The 259-nt window shown below is 34.4% G+C and overlaps 1 protein-coding gene across 1 annotated transcript in view; it reads left to right on the forward strand.

Moving 5' to 3' along the window:
* Window positions 1–259, forward strand: part of LOC118326547 (bMERB domain-containing protein 1-like) — an 8,657-nt gene that overhangs the window by 7,960 nt on the left and 438 nt on the right. The window lies entirely within an intron of this gene.

Genomic DNA, 259 nt, shown 5'->3' on the forward strand with positions numbered 1-259 from the left:
TTTGGTCATAAACAAAAGTATTGGGACACATTGAAATTTTGACCTGAGGATGATGCTAGATAAGAAATTGGGTTATTACAGTTTATCCTAAGATTTGAGGAGGATAAAGTCGGGAAATCATTAGGATTTATATCCTGCAGAATGTAAATAGCTGGATCTGGAAGAAGAGATATTTAATGGTAGACAGCCAGACAGACTGAATTATGATAGAAGATCGTTTGCTGCATGATAAAATACTCCTTAGTAGGTATATTTGCAT

The sequence above is a fragment of the Morone saxatilis genome, unplaced genomic scaffold (assembly GCF_004916995.1).
Source record: "Morone saxatilis isolate NCDOM2014 unplaced genomic scaffold, NCSU_SB_2.0 Contig17, whole genome shotgun sequence".
Taxonomy (NCBI): Eukaryota; Metazoa; Chordata; class Actinopteri; family Moronidae; genus Morone; species Morone saxatilis.